The 18746-nt window shown below is 39.3% G+C and overlaps 1 long non-coding RNA gene across 1 annotated transcript; it reads left to right on the forward strand.

The window, feature by feature from the left end:
* Window positions 1-13470: 13470 nt before the first annotated feature.
* LOC105307772 lies at window positions 13471-17330 on the forward strand. The gene is made up of 3 exons (XR_897251.2): window positions 13471-13539; window positions 14659-14745; window positions 16425-17330. It is a non-coding gene; the product is annotated as an uncharacterized LOC105307772 (long non-coding RNA).
* The last annotated feature ends 1416 nt before the right edge of the window (window positions 17331-18746 follow it).

Below are 18746 nucleotides of genomic sequence, written 5' to 3' on the forward strand. Positions count from 1 at the left end.
TCCTCTTATCCCAACTTATGTTATGTCAGGAATACCATTTACTCACTAAATATTATTTAATATCTCCTACTATGTGTCAGGTACTATGATAAGCACTAGCTGATACATCAGTGAATAAAACACAGTTTCCATTTATTTCACAGAACTCTTAATCACAAAATTCAGTGTCCAGAATCAGAAAGATGACCAGTACTAAATGTGTATATTGACCAAAAAAGTAAATTATTCCAAATGATAGGAAGTACTATGAAGGAAATCAGTAGGGTTCTGAGTGTGCGAGGAAGAAGGGGTAAGGAGAGCTACTTAAACTAGGATTCCAACCATAGAGAGACCATTCCATGAACAGGACATTTTAAGCTAAAAAGTGAAGGAAAAGAAGGGGTTAGCCAGAGGTTGAAAGGAAATTTGAGAGCCCAGAGGTGAGAGAGAGCCAGAGGTGTACAAAGACTAGGGGTGATAGCCATCTGGAGGCAATGTTGTATACACTGGAATTACATTGGAAGCAACCTTAGGAATCTGCTTGCTTTTAAACCCATTTCAGTGAAGCTTTTTTTTTTTTAAATGGAGCAAAAAGGAACTGGGATTTACTGAGTGTATACTATATTCCAGGAGTGAGCTTTTCCCTTTCCCACATGTTTTTTTTTTTCTTAAGTCTCAGCATTTTCATCTGTATAAAAGGGAAGTGAGAATATTTGGTTCCAAGGGGCTTTTATAGCTTGGAGAGATTAACTAGTTCAATCTATGGCCCCATTTTTTGGTTAGGAAGCTGAAGCCCCTGAAAATGAAGTGATTTTGCCTTAGATTGCCCAATGAGTAAGTACATCCTTCAACTCTAGGCCTAGTTGACTAGGGTAAGGCTGAAACAATCTTATCTGGTGGACACACCGGACTCAGCACTGCTCAAGAAGAAGGTGTGAATGAGGGACTCTATCTTAGATGCAGAGGGAGGAAGTCATCTTTTGAGCCTTTGACAGTATGGTTGTGCCTTTGGATGCCAGCAAAGCTTTTCTTAGCAGCAGATATTTCCAGGAAGAGAAGAAACTGCAGCAGAGTGTTTTGGGTAGATAAGGCTTATCCTTGCTGGGGCAGAGGGCTTGGAAAGAAGTTAAATATAAAGTCCCAAATCTATGTGCTTTCCTTGGAGGGTACCTGTGATTTCAATTCCATTTCCATTTGCTTCCAATAGCTTTTTGTCTCCTTGTTCTTGTTCTCCTTTTTTTTTCTGTTCTCATTATTCTTGTTCTTCCTCATTGTTGTTGTTCTCCTCTTCCTCCTTCTCCTTCTTCCTCTTCTTTCCTCTGCAACTAAATTGCTTTTAGTAGCAATGTCCAGTTATAATCCCATGCTCAGGCTTATCCAAACACTTGTCCTAATATCTATTACAGCTTAAAGTAGAGAATAGGAGAATGTAAAGGAGAGGGGAATGTAAAAAAAGAAAGAGTAAAGAAGGAAGAGAAGATAAGGGAGAAATGAGTAGAAGAAAAAGTGAAGAAAGGAGAGGAGGGGAAAGAAGAAAAAGATAATCTCCTCTCTTTGACTAGTAGGCTCACCAATCCTGCCTTACCAAGGAAGCAACTTCTCTTGGGCCTAAGTCTTCTCCCATGAAATAGTATTTGACCTTGATAAGAACCCAGCATTTTAGTCACCAAGTTCCTCAAATCAATGACCTTGAGAGCAATAAAGTGTATCTGTAAATCCCCTGAATCTTCCAAAGTCCCTCAAGCTCACTCCTATTTCTGCCAAGGGAGAAGACAGAGATCTTTGTACATAGTAGTAGGAGTAAAGTGGAACCCTCTGTTCCTTTATCTCCACCTAAAGCAAAAGATTCTTTACTGGGTTTTCACCCAGTAAAAGCAGCATATAATAGGTTAATCATCTAGAAAAGTCCTTGAGGAGGCAGGAACTCACATTAATCAATCTAAGAAAAAACAGGGCCTCACAGAAACCAGAAATATAATTAAGGTGGAATCTCGAGAGGTCTGATTGAATATTAAAGAAGTTACAGAAGCCTCATGGACAGGATTAACTTATCTGCAGAAATGGCACAGAAAGGTGGATGAGGGTTCTGCATGAACACTGAGGGGGAAAAGCCCAAGATCTGAAGTGGTTATTGTATTTATAGTAGTGTCTAAGGGACAGGTAAAAGACATAGGTGACCCTGACCCTCTTTTCATCCAATTTTAGTTGAGGAGGTTTGAGGAAGAAAATAATTCATTAAGCTTATCTAATATCTTTTGTCCTGTCTGTGTTCTCATCAAGCAACTTTCTGATTAATTTGGCTTCAAGAATAGATTTTCCTGAGTAAGAGAGAAATTGTTGTTCAGCCAACATGAGCATTCTCAGCTGTTTGGGGATTATATTTACTTTTGAATTAAAAAACAACAAACAAACAAACAAACACCTTTGTATTGCATGTGCTTCCTGTGAGTTTGACTTGCATGAATATGATCAGGTCATGGAATATAATTGGCTCAACTTCAGATGTCTTCTCAGAAATAAAATGTGTCCCAGGGTGAGAGATCTCTACTTAAACAGTAAGCCTAAATTTTTATAAAGCATTTATGTCTCACTTTGTAAAGTCAAGAGTCAATCATTATTTTGTGGATGGGGCCACCAAAGTCCAGAGGGAAAGAGACTTACCTAAGTTGGTCAGTGGCAAAGCCAGGATCTCGGCCTAGGTCATAGTCTTGTCCTACCTAGGTTCTTGTCCTATACCATTCTGTGTCTGCATTCTGAAATCTGTCTCTTAGCCCCTAATTCAGGCTGAGAAGTTGTATAAACCATCAGAAACAGTCATTGAGTCAATTGAACCTAATTACTTTCCTAATAACTGCCAAACGGACTGAGGTCTATTCATAGCTTTACCTTTTGACTTAAGATTACAGATTTCCTATTTTCTCCTTCCAATTCCAGCCCCCAGCTTTTCTTCTTTCTGATTTTCATTGCCTCCTCTTTCTTACCTAAAGCGACAGTAATGAAACCCTAATTAAAACTGTGTATGTTTCTTTTCAAAAAAATTGTCCCCATATGTCCATGGGAAGAAAGTAAATGTTTGGAAGACAACCCAGTTTCTGTGCCATTCTATCTTCATTCCCAGTCAGATACTGATTCTAGGTCTTTCACTAAGTCTATTGTGTGATAGGTATAAAGCCTAAGAAAAGAGAGACCCTCATTATGAAAGATATTCAGACCAGGACAGAATTGTAGTTAAGGACTGAACATGCATGGAAAGGATCTTTTGATATGCATTTTAATTAGATTAAACAAGAATTTACAGAAAGACTGCTTTATGCTAGAACTTACCCAAGGCTCTGGGAATCCAAGTATAAGTAAGTCAAGGCAAGGCCCCTGCCTGGTAGAGCTCACTTTCTAGCCATGTAAACAGGTAACTTAAATGCAATGTGATCAGGCCACAATTGAGGCACTCATAAAGTACAAGGCACTTTGTCTAAGGAAGCCAGGAGAGGTTTCCCAGAGGAGATGATAGCTGAGATGGGCCTGAAGAACAAACACAAGGTCTTCTGGCAGGATAGATGCAAGGGAGCCAGGAAACTTTCCAGGTCCACAAAGAAGCACATGAAAAGGCTAAAAGTGTACTAGAGTACAGACATATTGTAGCTGGAATGTAGGATGGATGGAGAAGGATGAAGATGTAAGTTGTGGATAGGTTGTAAAGGGTCCTGACCACCTTGCTGAGAAATTTTGAATGTTTAGCTTCTGGCAACGGGGAGCCACTGATCCTCTTTAAGCAATGGAGTAATACCATCAGATCTGTGTTGTTAAAAGATCATCCTAGGAATAAATACCAAACTTTAAGAAAGATATCATTGACTGAAAATTGAATATTATGTTCATTTAAAAAAAAATTCATCTTAATCATTAAGAATAAGACCATCCTCTTCCTTAATACAGGCACTTTGAGAGCTTATCTTCTTACTCTTTATTTTCTAAACAGTAACTTACCATGTGTCAAAAACTGGGGGTAAAAAAAAACTGGAAGTACACAAATTAATTTAGACAGAGACTGTTGTCCTTGAGGTAATTCCACCCTATAATGAGAGAAAGCCAGGGGCATAAAATATTAAGTTACAAGGTAGTAAGTGTTATAATCAGAGGATTAATAAACATATACATTGTTGATCAAAGATGACTGATTTTTTTATCTTGGATTGCCTTCATGGAGTCATAGATTCCCTCCAGGATGATGAGCAGGTTTGTTTGAGGTATAGAGTCAGGGACATGAGGACATAGAAATTCAAGGGGGTATGTTCAATATTCAATTTGATCTGGAGGTGGAGGACAGAGAGACTGAGCAAGCATGCAAACACACACATATACAAAGAAAAATACAGAGCTCTAGGAAATGCTAACATGTAATAAGAAGAAGAAAAAGAAAGAGTAGCCCATGAAGAAAACCAAGGAGAGTTATCAGGAAGATAGGTGAATCAGAAAAATATAGATAAACAAGTCAACAGTTCTTACTGAACACTACTTTGGATCATGTGCTGTGTTAGGCACTAGGGAAACAAATGAAAAAGAAAGTCCCTATCATAAACTATGATCCTCTGGCAGGAAGTTGATCTTTACATCTTATGTGAACCACGCTTTTGTGGCTTCTAATAATAGAATTCAGTCTGCAGAGAGAGGATATCCTCTAAGCTAGTTGATGACAGGGCTTTAGGAAAGAAAGAATGGCTGACAGAGTCATCTGTGACAGACATTGAGGGAAATGAGGGCTAGTAAAGAGGATTTGGCTTTGCTGATTAGGAGTTCACTGAAATTTAGTGGCACTAGATAGCAGGGCCAGTGAAGAAATGGAGATAGAGAACAAATAAAAAGCTAAATTATAATGGATTAGGAGGTTAAACAGTAAAGCAACCTTTAGAAACTACTTTTTCAAGAAGGTCATATTGAGTGAATTAAGAATGATGGCATAGATACTGGAACGATCTCTCTCTCTCTCTCTCTCTCTCTCTCTCTCTCTCTCTCTCATATCATATCATCTATCTATCTATCTATCTATCTATCTATCTATCTATCTATCTATCTATCTATCTATCATCCCTATATATTTAATTTGATTGTGACTTGACTATGTTTGAAGGCTGAGAGATCAACAAATGAGAGCCAAATAGAATGATATCTGAAAAGATGTCATTGTGTTGAGCTTTGTGAAAGCAGAGCCAGTGGATTTGTGAAAACAAGTGAGGTGGGACTGGCCCTAATCTCAGTTCTGAAACTCCTTTGCTTGGCTTAGGGATCAAAGTGGCAGGTTCAAAAGAGGCACTAGAAGTTGGAGGCTGCAGGTTGCAACTCAGGGAAGAATGTTTGGAGGGGAAGTAGGATAAGGGGAGAGGAAGTTGACTTACACCACAACAGACATGGTTCAGATGAGATGAGAGGATCATTTCCTGTCAGAGGAGTGTAACTCATGGCAACAGAAGTGAGAGGATCTCTATATTTGCAATCCTCACTAAATTACAAATAATTCTACCTCTACTTTGGAATAAAAAAAAATAGTATGGTCCAACCTGGAGGAAGTGGAAGCTACTAAAATGACTCTTCCAAGTGATATGTGGTTTGGAAGAAAGTAGGAAAGTTGTTTTGATCTCCAGCTCAGCTGCTTACTGAGTAACTTGAAGTAAGTCATTTCAGCAGTCTGAACTTAATTTTTCTCATCTTTGGAAATGGGAGAACAACTCCTACCTCCTAGAATGGTTGTGAAGATGACATAAGATGATGTGCATAAAGCATCCAGCACAGTGCCTGGGACATAGTAGCCATTAGTCAACTGTTGGTTCCTTTCCCCCATTTCCTCTGTTTTTCTAGTCCTATCAACACAGTGTGCAGAGGTCTCCAGATGTGCCCCCTTTCTTTCCCTTGTTTACTCTTATATAATAAGAATATGGGATTATATATATTAAAGAATCCAAGACCAAAGAACTTTACTTAGTCTGGATCATTCTTCAGATCTCAGTTTTAAACGGTTTTGAAGAGAGACTTCCTTAATCTATTATTTTCTCTTTACATAACACCCTATATTTATTCAACATAAAACTTGTATTTTTATTGTGAGATTGTTTGACAGGTGTCTCTTTCCCTCATTAAAACATAAGTTCCAGGAGGACAGAGTCAATTGTATCTTTGATATCTCTATCACCTAGACCATTTGGCAAATTTATGAATGGCAGAAGAGGGCTCCTAAAGACCATCTAGTCCACAACATTTATAAAAAAAGTGTGAAGGACATTTCCCAAGGTCATAATACAATCCATGGTATACCCGGGCTTGGAACTCAGGTCACCTAATACTTTATCTAGGGCTTTTTACAATGACTCTTCAATTTTGATTGCTTCCATGTCCCAGGTCATCAGGAACTAGGGTGTAGGTAAGGCCAAGGAATTCAATATTTAGATGTCACCTCATTTTGGGCCTACACAGCAGAAAGAATTATTTTTGATTAACAGATATTTATTGAGTACCCACTATAAGCAAAGCATAGTTCTAGGCACTACAGATATAGTTGTGAATAAGATAAAATCACTGTCCTCATGGAGCTTGGTAGAAGACACAGACAATAAACAAAAATATAAAATACCAAAGCAAAGTCAAAAGGCAAATTATAAACTAGTGGAAATATTTGCAATTTTTATTACATACAAAGGGAAAAAAAACTCTCTAATATATAAAGAACTCTCAAAATCAATTAAGAAAAAAAATCAGCAACTTAATAGGAAACTGGGTATATCTGACATGGTTCTTACCCTCATGGAACTTCTAATCTAATGGAAGAACCCCTTTTGCTCCAAGGCTAAGGGTAGTGGCTGGGTTGCTGAGTTTTAGAGGGTCAAAGGAGATGATGAGTTCTTGAGCAGCTCTTCTCATACCTTATTAGGGGCAGAGCTAATAAATGTCTGAATCTCAGCTCTGCCACTTACTAAATGTGTGACTTTGAGGAAAATTGCTCACTTTCTTTGAGCTTCAGTGTCGTCATTTGTGAGATGGAAATAATTCTTTTTCCACAAGGTTGTTGAGAGGAATAAGTGATATAGTAGATATGAAGGTATGTGGTACATAATAAGCATTCTGCCTATAGCTGAAAATAGAGAGTCAGTGCTCCTTCTTGTGCTAATATATAGCTCTCGGGTATACCACTTTCTGAAAATACCATGAGGTATCTATTTATTAGCTTAATTTTGAGAAGAGTAATGGATAGTGAGAAATGAACTCCAAGTTTAATGTTCTTGTCACTATAGCACAGGCCTCACATGACAACCTTCAATGTCTGTCACCATTCAAGAGCCACTTTGAGCATCTTTGATATTTTTATTTCCTACTTATTCTAGTTATAATACTTTAACAGTAAGAGACATTTGACCTTCTACATCATAAACATCTGTTTGGTTTGAAAAATTCAGGTTATGCATTGGAAATTCTAAACTACCTATTATTACACAAATTGTGATGTTTGCCACTCTGTAGATGAGCCTGTGGAAACTGACATATACAAATATAGGACAAGAACATTAAGGATAAGTGTCTTGGGGACTAACCCTGGAGAGTGGTATGTAGTAATTGATTGCCTCCTACATAAATGCTAAACCAAGTTCTAGAAGATGCTTAGCTGTGATATAAGCTCAAGTGTTTGGACTAAATTCTCTTGTTGTCCCCCTAAATGTGCGACCCTTGCAATTTCTTTAGTAAGAAGAAACACTAGGAAGATGAATATTGTCTGTGTGTACCAAATCAATGATACCAGGGACACTCACCACAGTCTAAAGTAGAGAATATGTATCTTTAAAAAATACATTTTTGTTCATTCCAAATATATGCACTGAGCTATCATAAGTTGGTTCCTCCTTCCCTGTGCATTCAAAACTGTTGCCTAGGAGTTTTTACCATTAAGTGGACCATTGTAATAAATAGATAAGAATGGTGAGTTAGGGTCACTTCAGTTATTTCCATCATAGATGAAAGCTCCTAAAGGACTCTGACTTTGAATAAGGTACGGGAGTGAAGAATAAAACCAGCTTGCTTTTCTTAGTCTTTAAACAACTCTCTGGAACTTTTATTTTATTTACATTGTTTTTTTTTTCTTTCTAAGAAGATAAATGATGATCAGCTTCAGCTCAGCCTGTTTAATGATAATAAATTGGAAATTAATTGAGGTTTTTCTGGATAAAACTGCCCTTGTAGACCAAGATGATAACTGACTTGAATTTGATATTTATTAGCTAGAGCCATGTTATATAATTTTGCAGATTGCTTCAAAATCTCTACCCTTCATAAATTGTTGCATGACATTTGAATCCTGCCTCTGCCATTTACTAGTTGTCCAATTTCAGGCAAGTGACTTTACCTCCCTGAACCTCAGCTTCTCATTTGTTAAATGATGCTAATTATAGTATCTACCTCATAAGGTTGTCATTAGACTATAACATAAAATAATACATGTAAAGGGCCTGAGACAGTGCCTGGCACTTAGTAATTTTACTATATGTATTTATTATTATTATTATTATTATTATTATTATTATTATTATTATTAAAGTACGAAATGAATTTCTTGGTAAGTCCAAGGTCTTTGTCTGATTTCTCTCAGAACACATTTGGTGTGTTGGAATATCTATAGATATTCAAAGATATTCTTAGGCTTATATTTACCTTGTTTCATCAGTGGTCCCTTCATTCATACAAGCTCATGTTCTTTCTTCCCTCTGTACTTATACTTATGTTCTCCCCTCTGCTGGAATGCTCTTCTCTGATCTTACTATCCTTTGAAGGTCTTTTAAAATGCTATCTCTTCTGTGAAGTTTCTAGTTCAACCAGTTGGAATAAACTTTTCTTTCCTACCTGGACTCCAAAATTCTTTGGCTTAGAAATTGAAGGGCACTGCATCGCTGTACCTTCTCTGGCTTCTCTTATCTCATTGGATAAATTTTAAACTCTCAACCTACCATACAAGGCCTTCCTCAGATTGGTCCCCTCGTTTACCTCTCCTACCTTTCTTTGAGCTATTCTTTCCTTTTCTCAGTCTATTACAGACCACATTGGCCTCCTTAACTTCTGGAATAGGCCATATTATTTTCCATCTCAGAGACTTTACACTTGCTGCTGCTTCTGCTTGGAATGGCTTTCACCAATTATTCACTTAGTTCACTCCTTCTCATTCTTCAGTTTCACTTCAAATGTTACTTCCTTTGAGAGGATTCCTTGACCATATCCAAACCTGATGGATTAGGTTTCCTTGCTATGTGTTCTCCCAGGTCTCTCTGCTCCACCTTTTCTTGTCATATTTACCTGGAATTATTTTTTTAATACCTATTTTCCTCTACATTGCAAGTATCAAGAAGACAAGCACCGTATGTGTCTTGTTCATCTCTGTATCCTGAGTGCCTCACACCATGCCTAATACTTAAAACACTCAACATGTATTTGTTGAGTGAATAAATCTAGTCTAGCCTCATCATAGAGATGGCAATATGGAGGCCCATAGAAGGAGAAGAATTTACTCAAGGTCACACACAGAATCAGTGGCAGAGAAAAGACTATAGCCCAGGTTTCCTGACTTCTGATGCAGTGGTCTTTTTCATACATATACTTACAATGTAGTACTTGTTTCTTCTACATGCTTATATGTATCAGTCTGGCTCCTGGACTAGACCGTAAATTCCTTGAGGGCAGGGACCACATCTTATATATGTATTATTCAAAGTGGTAGCTACTAGTTACATGTGGCAATTGAACACTGGAAACATGGCTAGTCCAAATTTTGATATACTGTAAGTATAAAATACACACCATATTTCAAAGCATGTAAAATACCTCATTAATAAATTTTTATAATGCTAACAAGTTAAGATAACATTTCTGGATACATTGGATTAAATAAAATATATTATCAAAATTACTTTTACCTATTTATTTTTCAAAAAATTAATGTAGCTATTAGAAAATTTGTGGCTCACATTATATTTCTATTAGATGTAAAATGCTGCTCTGTTATATATTTATTTCCCCCCTTGGTGCTGAGCATAGGGCTTTGCAACTAGTAAGTACTCAACATACCCTTGCTGAGTGAAATTCAGCTGAAGTTGGTAGGTTATCTTGTCAATATCACTGGGTCTGTGGAGAACCTCACAGTGAACCCTTTGTCACCAAACCCAGATGTACATGAAGTTCTTTGATCCTGCCCTGGTGGCACCCTACACATTGCATCAGCTTTGGGTTTCCTTTCAGAGGAAGTCCCAATGCAATCATATGCACAGCAATAACCAGGGTTGAGGTGGAGTATGTGGACATCAGCCTCTTGCACAGGAAGTGGCCTCAGCATTGCAATTGTCCCTGGGACCTTTTCTTTACACGTTTCTGATAGGAGGTAGGGTGAGATGGGGTTAGGAACTCAAAGCTGAGGGGGCCCTCTCAGTTCCTTTATGGAAGTGAGGTAAACTAAGGAATATGGGAAACTTGGGCTAAGAGATCTTCATTTGCTTATGCACTGACACATTAATTAAACTCAGAGTCTGGGGCAGCTGTTTCTTTCTTGGTCCTGTGAAAAAAGAAAGGGATCAGACACAGCCCCTACTTTGGGAAGTTCTTGGTCTCATGTGAGAGACAAGCACAAGTCTGCAGAATGGACAGATTTTTAATTTAGCTGGGAGAAGGGTGATCAAAGAAAGTTTTCCAGAGATAGTGAGCATTGTTATTTTCTCTCTCCATTCTTTAACATCTAGCTAGAACCCTACTTTTCTAAGAATCTTTCTAAACACCACCACCTCTTTTCCTCCTGCCCTTGGAGAATCATACCTTTTAACCCACATTTCAGATAACACTTGATACCTTTGTCAAATCACTTGTCTCATACTGTAGAAAGACATAATTTCTTGGGTGCATGCCTGTGTCCTTTTCCCCTTCAGCCCAAGAATCCCTCAAGATGATGGGATGTCTGAGGCTCAGACAAGCTGTGCATGATTTTTTAAGGGAATATAGTTAATGAGTTACAGAGTTAGGTCTAAAAGCCAAGGGCTTTAACTTAGAGTCGAAGACACAAGGACTCTTACTCGAAATTCAGTGTTCTTTTTGTTCCAGCACTAAGTTAATAAATGAATGTGTCTACAGTATGGGACCTCAGCACTGCTTGCCTGAGACCTCATCAAACTCTCTTCTCCTTCATCCCTCTTTATAAGCAGAGCCAACTCAAAGAGCATCCAAAATGGGAAGACTCTGTGTCTTTTAGCTGGACAACATACCTAAAGGAAAAGTCCCCTTTATACTATTGCTGCAAATTTGGTCCTTCCAAGCATGCTTTCTGTTTGTGAGGTAAAGAGGAACTTCAAGGACCCCAATGCTCTTTGATCGAATTCAGGTCTTCTGCATAGGTGGCATGATTTTCAGGTCCTCCTGTCCCTAATGTTGTCTTTCATGGACCTACAGTGAGGCCCAAAGTGGCCACCATTAATAACTACTTTAGGTGAAGACATTGTCTCCAGAGGGCCCCTGTTAAGAAGCCAGTAAAATGCCTTAACTGATAGGTGAAAAAATAAGAAAAAAACATGAGTAGCTGAACTTAATCACTATGGTCTGAGTAGGGAGAAAGGTTCCTTACTTAGGAAAGTGCCCACAGGACAGTCCTTGCCTCCATCCCAAGCTTTAGTCAGAAACCAAAAAGAAAAGGGAATCGAATCTTTCTAGAAGCCAGATCTGGGGAAACTGATCCCAACGACTAAGCCAATATATTATTCTGGTAGAATGAAGTTTTCTTCAGAGTAGCATGAGTGCAAATGAACTCCTATCCCAGGCTGTCCCTAGAGCCTCTAGACACTGCAACAACAGGGAAGCCCACAATGAGGTGTGTGGTGGGGGGGTGGGATGGAGGGACTTATAAAGGAATCAGGGAATGTTTGAGTTGAAGAAGCCACCAAGATCATCTAGTCCAACCTCTGTTAGTCAAATGGAAAACCAAGGCCAAGGGAAGGAACAGAGTTGGCAGATCTGGGACTAAGGTACAGAACTCCTGGATTTCAAGATATAGTTATTTTCTCTTAAATCTGAATCTATAAGGCTGTGTGTAGCTTGGATAGATTATTCACTGGGGCTTGAGTACTTCCCAGAATCCTACTTCTGCTATGTAAACTAAGGACTGGGACTTGGACCAAAGCATACTCTGAAAGCAATGCAGGAATTGCCTCTCTTATCTGCTGTGTCATCAGGATTCGTGATATAGAGCACTGACCGCATAATGGGAATCCAGCTCTTCCTGGCTGTGAATGGAGAGTGCCCAAAGGTTGTAAACACAAGGTGCTAAAAAGCCACTCGCTTTGTTTTCAGACCTTTCACATTCCTCACGAAGCCCAGAGGTCACAGTTAAGGGTCTAGCATCATATTTTCTTTCTCAAGGTTAACTCCCTTTCTTCCCCCTTCTTATAGCCAATGTGGGAGATTAGAAAAGCCTAATATGAAGCCAGAAAGACCTGAGTGCCTATCCTCCCTTCTACATTATTTCTCGTTCCCCCCCCCCCGTTAGGCAAGTTCCTTTACATATTTGTGCCTCAGTGTCCTCATCTATAAATAAGGATAATAAAAATATCATACCACTGGATTGTCAATTAAATGAGATAACACTTGTAAAACGCATACTAAGTTCTTTAATAGATATAAATTTTCTTCTTCTTCTTCTTTTTTTTTTTTTAATTTTGTAAGGCCCCTAGATGCCAGAATGTAACCTATAATCAGAGCTGTGCCAGCAGGGCCAGTTTCATAGGCATGTGACCTGTAAATTTTCATAAGGCCCCATGCTTAGAAAGAGTCCATACATGGTTTAATGTTCTGCTCTTGTTATCTTGAAATTCTTATTTTTAACAAGGAGCTCCTCATTTTCATTTTGGACTGGGCCTTGCAAATTATACACTTGTTCCAGAGAAGAAGCTGTGCCAGAGGGGGTAAAAAAGGGTATTTCAGGACTAAGAGTCATTCTGACAGAATGAAAGAATACACAATTTGGTGTTGGTAAAAATAGATTCAAACTCCAGCTATGCCATCAATTTGCTTTTTGCTATCAGGCATTTCCCCTCATCTCTCATAGAGTCAGTTTCTTAATTTTGACAATGGGGATTTTCATTTGATAATGTCTCAGCTCTGATATTCCAGGATTCCCTCAGTAACTCTAGAGAAATCTCCCTGACCTATAGGCAGAGCCAGGGCAGCCAGGGGCTTTCTGCTCAAACTCTCTGAAGCTTGGAAGAACGGTATCTGTTGGAGATTCGTTGGGAGTGGGAAGAGGCATGGCAGTGGGGACTATTGCTGCACTAGCAGACCCTTTCACAACAGCACTGTTTTGTCATTTTGCACCCAGATTTCCGTTGGCTAACCTCAGCCTTATCTTCCTCATTTCTGTTTCCTCTTGAAGACACCAAGGACCCTTGAAAACACACAGCATTCCTGCTCATAGCATAAAGCCCAGTTCCCTCTGGACTCTGCAGTTTGGCTCATCATCAGGGAACCTGTGCCTCTTCTAAGACCAAGGTACCACTTCAGTAACAGGTATAGTATTCATTTGCCCCTTCTGCTTGGATTCCCAAGCTGGGGCATTGTTCATGGCTACCAAAGGTGGTTTGGACCTGCCCATGTCAGTCTCTTTGAATCCTCCTCAGGGGTCCTTGGTCAAGGGTGGGTGAGAAGAAAGTTCTCATTGGTCTTCTATCCTGGAGCTCCTAATAGTGATAAGGGGAGATAATATTTCCTCCCCAAACACACTGTTTAGAAGATAGTCACATAGAGGTGACTGTTCTCTGGAAACAAGAGTCAGGAAATTTGAATAACAGTCCTGGTTTTCCCATTTATCCACTGGGTATCTTTGAGCAGATCCTTTCTCCATTCTATGATTCACTTTTTTGGCCTCTTGCAAAGAAAAAGGGAAGGACTAGATGAATAGTATCTAGAGACTCTTTTAGTTTTCATATCTTGTTTTGATGGTTGTCAGCCCCTGTTAAGAAAGAGCATGAAAATTATGCTGAGTAAATATCTCTGGGTGGGACTGAACAGGGGGCCGAACCATGCCTGAAAAAAAATTCAGACTGCCCCTAGTATGAGAAGGCCCAATTGAATCAGTTGCAGGGCACATCCTGCTGCTTGGTATGTTAGCCCTTCCAGGGTACAGCAGGGAAAAAGTAATGATATTTTATATAGCATGACAGGCCAAGAGAAGAGATTCCAGAGTCCTTAAATATTACCTCAGGTGGATACCCACCTCTGCTTCCTATGGGTCTGGTCAGCTTTTCTCAACCAAACCTGCTTTTTATTTTTTTTTATATGCACACTCTTGGAGATGCATGGGCTAGAACATCAAGAATAGAAACAAAACTAGTTCCAGCTCAGCCACTGATTCCTTCCCTTAATATCGAGGCAATATGGTGTATAAGTCTCTTTAACTTCTAGTGTACTAAGAAGGAATCTTTAGCCCCCTCAAATCTCTCTTCCTTTTTGATAAAGTCAGAAAGGGTGTTCAGGAGGCTGTGGACATCTCTAGTTTATACAGGTCTCACTGGAGCTGGTAGCTAATGAGAGTGATGATAGCGGAAAGGCGCCGGTTCAGTTCTCTCTTCCCTGCGATACTGAATTTAAACTCTAAGAATCAACTTCCTGGCTTGCTTCCACCCGCAGCTCCAGAGACTGAGCTAAGGTACATGTGGGCTCCTTGATGGGAGGCTCTGGAAAGCTCATCGAACACTTTTCTAACAAGTCTGCCAGGTAAGTCTTCTTGTTCCCATTTCCAGAGAAGAAAACTGAAGCCCAAAGAAAGACTTCCCCAATGCCATGATTGACTAATTGGTGCCCAAAGCAGCATTCGAATCCTAAATTGTATGATTCTTTCCACTCTACCATATCTGTTTGCAATGATTGTTGCTTTGGCTAAAAGAGCCACAATTCTGGGTTGCTGGGGTAGATTGAGTAAGTAGAGAGGAAAATGAAAGAATGAGGAAGATATTTTAGAGCCTTAGATTTGAAGTCATTCTCAGATCTCAAATTAGAGGGGTATGTCACCTCCTTACCAACATACATTCAGCTAAAAGAGTTAAGATTATAAAAACATTCTGATTTTTTTGCTGAATGACAAATTCTCTGCCTTGTTTTAGCTGGAACAAGGCCTTATGGCCTCATGGAGCAGTTTTCTATTTCTGATAATCTTGGACTGCTTGCCACTTTTCATACCAGTATTTAATATAGGCCAGGTACTTTCTCATAGACCAATTGCCACAGCTGGAAAGGAGGTGAATTTGACACAGAGAACTTGGAATTTTTAACAACAGGATCTGGGTGTTGCCAAGAGAATTCTCCTAGAGGTTTTAGGCCTGACCATGCTCCTGGCAGCTTCCTTGTTTACCTGATGGCTGTGGGTTAAAAGACCCCAATGCTTCACTGCTAAGTCCACTACCAATCTTTTGCCTTCCTTGTTGATGTGTATCTTTTTTTTTTTCCCAGAGAGATGTACAGAGCAAGGAGGTAGAAGGACTGATGAGGAAAGCCGGACAGCGCAATGGATTGATATAGGGCACAATCCTGAACTGTGCACAACTTTTATGACCTTTAGCAATTCTCTTCCCCAATATGAGGAAGAGAATTTCCTCATTTCCTCATTTACAATACGAATGGACCAGACTAGTTGTTAGTCCTTTTATAGCTGCCACTCTTGAGTCCTGATGATATAAGGAGACCATGTTAAGTAAGGCTGAGGCTATCAGAAATTTCTATTTTATCTAATTTGACCCTGTTAAATCATCATGGCCTTTACTTCCCTTCTGGCAGGACAATCATCTTTTTTTTTTTTTTTTTTTTTTAGCGTTTGTTATGTATCAAATACTGAACTGAGGGCTTTACATACATTATCTCATGTTATCTCACTATAACTTATTAGGCAGGTACTATATTTATGTCAGTTTTGTGGATGTGGAAAACTGGAGCTCAGAGAGATGAAATGCTTTAGCCAAGGTTTCCTAGATTATTAATGGCAGAGACAGGATTCGAGCCCATGTTTAACCTCAAAGCTTAAGTTCTTATCCCAACACTAAGAAAACTGGGAGGGTTGGGAAGTGGGGGCATGGATACTGACTCTGGGGCATGGTCCTTTCCTGAGGTCAGGGAGTCGGGATGATAACAAAATTGGTCTCTCTATGGTACATAGAGGATCCTGACAAAACTTGAGACCCTTAAAAATGCTATAGCTATAAGACTCAGACCTGAAGAACCCCCAGATGAGCAGTGGGGTCTCATTTGCAGTCTCAACTGGGTGTTTTCTACCTACTCTCAGGATCCCTCTTTTTGTTAGGAACCTTATGCCTATTTTACTTACTTCCCTGTTCTGGTCCCTATAGCCTGTGCAGTTTCCCTGGGATTCAGGGTGTGACTCTTTTCTCTCTCTTTTCCTCCAGGGCCACATCTCCCAGGAAGATCTCACCTTCCCAAAGAAGCCCCTGGCCTGGCCTCCTGCAGTGCCACGCTCCGTGTATTTGACAAGCTGAGTTGGACACTCCATGTGGTAGAGTGTCAGTTTGTCAAATACCCCAAGTGCGGCACATGCCTAGCAGCTTCAGGCCAGGGAAATTGGGATACACCAAATAGAATACCAGTTGGATAAAAGAACACACACCAAACACCAACCAAGCTCTCACAAGTTATTTTCGGTGACTGAGGAAATGGAAGCATTGTATCTGAGACAATTCTGGGAGCCAGAGCCCTGGGCAATGTCTACACAGATTGTGGAAGCCTGAGGTGGGCACCATAGCCTTGAAAAGGTAGCCAAGGCCCAAGGATGAAAGTGCTACTTGATTTATTATTTTCTTCCTTCACATTCCCCTTCCAGAGACTCCCAACAAGGACACCAGAATTCTCACACAAGCATCATGGTAGGGCTAAGAACTTACTTTTCTAACACTCAATCTTAGCTTCTAAACACATTTTGACCTTAGTTATCTCTCTCCTTTTTCTCAAGCCTTTTTTCCTCCTGGGAACACCGTCTCCATTTCTTTCTGCCTATCCAATTCTTTCCCATATTTCCCGGCCAAGCCAAAGTCAAATGTCTCGAGGAACTTTTGAAAGTTAACATACCCTTTTTCCTTCTTCATTCTCAAAGCACTCCTTGCCCCGGCCCTTGTATGTACCCTTTTATCTTCTATTGACCTTCTGAAATGTTAGTAAACTTTTCCAGAGAATATTTTTGAACTCCACACTCGATTGTGTGCTTCTAGAGGACAAGACTGTCTTTTCTTGCTTGCTGTCTCTCCATTCCGTCCCTATCCAAGCCCCTAGCAGAATACTCTGGTTACAGAAAATACTCAATAAATGCTTACTGATTGATTGACTTTTCATGAATCCATTAGCTACCCAGAAAAAAAAAAGTTAAAATGTGGTCACGACAATGCTATAGGGTGTAAAAGGTAATAGCCAACATGAAGGTTTTTCTTTCTGAGAAACAGGGTCAAGAGCTGGAGGAGGAGGGTAAAAAATGTAGAGTCAAGGGGGCAAATGCATTGTAGAATTACTTTGTAACACAAAGTTATACAAGTGTTTTATTGCAGCATTTTCCGGAGCCTTTAATATTGTAATGTTACGTTGGACATTTCCAAGAGTGAGTTATAGAATGAAGCATTTCCCATGCCTATCTCATTGTGGAGTTTTTCCTGTGGGCCAACATCTGGGTCGAAAGTTCGTTCCATGGAACAAAATTTGGAAACCTGCCCTAGAGGAACTTCATACCTGCCCTATATTCATATTTTTAATATTTATGCAAATGATTCTTTAAATTAATTAATTAATTAATTAAGTTTTATGATGACATTAGTTAACAAAATCCAATAAGTTTCATCTGTACACATTAACAGTAAGGGATATATATATTTACACTGTGTGTTCACCTCCCATAGTTAAATTTCTTTATGTCATCCTTTACCCTGACTACCTTCCCCTTCCCCTCACCCCCTACCTTCTGGTAACCACAAGTCTATTGTCCATGTCCATGAGTCTCTGTTTGTTTATCCTGTTCATTTGTTGCTTTTAGGTTTATATTGCACATATAAGTTATATCATGTGATTTTCAACTTTTTCTATCTGGGTTATTTCGTTTAGCATGATTATCTTGAGGTCCATCCATGTTATCGCAAATGGCAGTATTTCATCTCTTCTTCTGGCTGAATAATATTCCATTGTATATATGTACCACAGCTTCTTTAGCCAATATCATCTATCGTAGGACACTTCAGTTGCCTTCATGTCTTGGCCACTGTGAATAATGCTGCTATGAACATCAGGGTGCAAATATCTTTTTGGATATGGGTTTTCAAGTATTTGGCTAAATATCCAGCAGAGGGACTGCAGGATCATATGGTAGGTCAATTCTTAGTTTTTCCAGGAATCTCCATACTGTTGTCCATAGTGACTGGACCAATTTACAGTCCAACCAACAGTGTATGAGGGTTACTTTTTCTCCACATCCTCTGCAACATTTTTTATTACTTGTCCTATTGATTACAGCTATTCTAACAGGTGTGAGATGATATCTCATTGTGGTTTTGATTTGCATTTTCTTAATAGCTAGAGATGTTGAGTATCTTTTCATATATTTGTTGGCCATTTGTATGTCCTCTAGAGAGAAGTGTCTGTTCAGGTCCCCCGCCCATTTTTGATTAGATCTTTTTTTGTTGTTGTTATTGAGATGTATGAGTTCTTTGTATATTTTGGGTATTAGGCCATTATCG

This window comes from Pteropus vampyrus, unplaced genomic scaffold, assembly GCF_000151845.1.
Source record: "Pteropus vampyrus isolate Shadow unplaced genomic scaffold, Pvam_2.0 Scaffold516, whole genome shotgun sequence".
Taxonomy (NCBI): domain Eukaryota; kingdom Metazoa; phylum Chordata; class Mammalia; order Chiroptera; family Pteropodidae; genus Pteropus; species Pteropus vampyrus.